A 2,394-nucleotide genomic window follows, 5' to 3' on the forward strand; every position below is an offset into this window, starting at 1 on the left:
CACGATCAACGGAGGTTTTCTCTCACCTCCACTTGCCACGTGTCTATTGATGAATGGAATCACTCCACTCTTGTCCGAAACATCTTACCGTTTGAGGGCACCGCGATCAAAACCACTGGTTTCTAGAGCGCGGGTCCCACCTTTGTACTTTCAGTGCTTTTTCCTTTTTGCCCGCGGTTCTCCGGCTTCCCATGCGTCCATGTGCTCAGGCTTCCTCCTTCACAGCCCTATTCGCCCAGCAATGCGCATAAAAAACCACCTCCTTTTCCCAATCCGGGGCTCCCAAGGGCTACTTTGACCTCCTGCGCAATCTCCATGGGCCTCGGTCAATGCGCTTTGACCGAGGTCCTTGTCGTTTCACGCTGGCTACCATTGCCACTGGTTTAGGGTGTTTTTTATCACTGTTTTGGATTCTTTAGAGATTTGTTTTGACCCGATACAGTCATGGTTCTTTGAGAGACTTCTATGGATCCAATTCAGATCAAAGAATGAAAGAGAAATCACCAAAGACAATAGGGACAAGACAAAAGGATCAATGGGTTCCACATCTCTCTTCTAAGTTCACAAAGGGTGAAGTCGAAGCAGAACATATTATCAGAATGGCGTAGCGGAAGTTTCTGATGGCCCATCTAAAGATCACTTCATTGGAAAGTTCAGATCTAAGGGTGGAAGGAAAGGCGGATGCCTTGGTTGCAATAAGTTCAGCCATTATGCGAAGGAGTGTCTGAAGGTAATGCAGGTCATCAAGGAAATGGTCAACTATTCAAAGAAATAAAGGAACCCCAAATCACTTTTATGTACCTAATCACAAGAAGAAGTTGATGTCCATCTCGGAAATGGAAGTCAAAGGTTTCAGGGTGGCACTCATTGATGGAAAGGTACGTGTTTGGAAATAGAATTTTCAAAGATGTTTTTGTGTTTAGGGTTGTATCAAAATGTAGGAAGTCCACTGGGGACCATGTCCATTGTCACGTAGCACCGAAGGTCTGTGAGTCAGATGGTGACAGGGATGCCTGAATTCAAAAGGAGCATGAAAGTACATGTCTGAGATGTACCGAAGGAAAATCTTACAAGGGGACCATTCCCCTCATGTAGCAGGTCCACAGGTCTGGAACAACCCAAGGGGTCTGAGATTGATAATCAGGAATCTCGCATATGCAAGTGGAAGAAAGCCCTTTATGGCTTGAAGCAAAACACCCCGGGCATAGTATGAGAGGATCGATAGCTATCTGATAAAGTTGAGATTCACTAGGAGTGAAACAGATCCAATCCGAAGGTTGTGGATGATAGACCTCTCATACTAGCACCTTATGAGGATGACGTACTTCTAACAGGTGCAGACACTCTCATTTGCAGAAGTAAGAGGGAGTTGGATTCCAGATGTGGAATGGTGAACTGCAAGCCTATGACTACCTCAAGGATCTTAACTTTTAGAAGTTATATGGTAGTGATGTCGGACCAGATTTGGGAAATGCCTCTGAATCTCATAAACTCATTCGCGTTGATGTTCTTGGTGAACTTTCATCTGGGCATATGTTTTGCAGTTAGCATGGTGAGCTCATATTTGGTTGAACCTCAATGGATTGGTGCCAAGAATCTTCTGAGATGTCTTCGGGGCACAACCTCTCATGGATTGAGATACACTGTCGAAAATATGAAACTGCATGATTATTCGAATGTTGATTGGGCAGGTAGTGTGGAGGATCACTAGAGCACTTCTTAGTGTTGTTTCTCTTTGGATTATGCTTCGATATCATGGATGAGTAGGAAGCAGAAGTTGGTTGTTATAAGCACTGCTGAGACCGGATACATATCTACGAGTATGATCTCGTATGAAGCTGCCTAGTTGGGGAAGCTCTTCAAGTGAGTTGTTTGTACCACTGTGATTCTCTGTGACAACCAGAGGTGGGATTCGATTATTGAGGAATCCCGTATTCGACGATTGCTCTAGCAGATAGACATCAGATACTACCTTATCTAGGATATGGTAAGTCTATGAGAAAGGAAGCTCCATCATTATGAGATGATGTATAGGTCGTTACACTTTGTCTAAGCCTCGGGGGAAAGATCAAATCTGTGATTTTCCCAAATGACTTGGAGTCGTCAAGAGACCCTTGTACAAGGGTCCTGCATGTTGTATACATTGAGCTCTAGGAGCTCTAGGGGCTTGTGGTTCTTACTGGAGCAACATATGACCACAAGGTGACTCACCCTCCCTTGGTGGTGTGCACTAGGATAGGATGATTCGCTCTCCTGTGGACATGATGATTCGCTCGCCTGTGGACAAGATGATTCGCTCTCTTGTGGGACAAGATGATTTGCTCTCTTGTGGGATAGAATGATTTGCTCTCTTGTGGACAGGATGATTCACTCTCCTGTGAACAAGATGATTCG

The sequence above is a fragment of the Pinus tabuliformis genome, chromosome 2_2 (genome assembly GCF_031772625.1).
Source record: "Pinus tabuliformis cultivar Carrire ecotype Pingquan chromosome 2_2, CPIR1, whole genome shotgun sequence".
NCBI lineage: Eukaryota > Viridiplantae > Streptophyta > Pinopsida > Pinales > Pinaceae > Pinus > Pinus tabuliformis.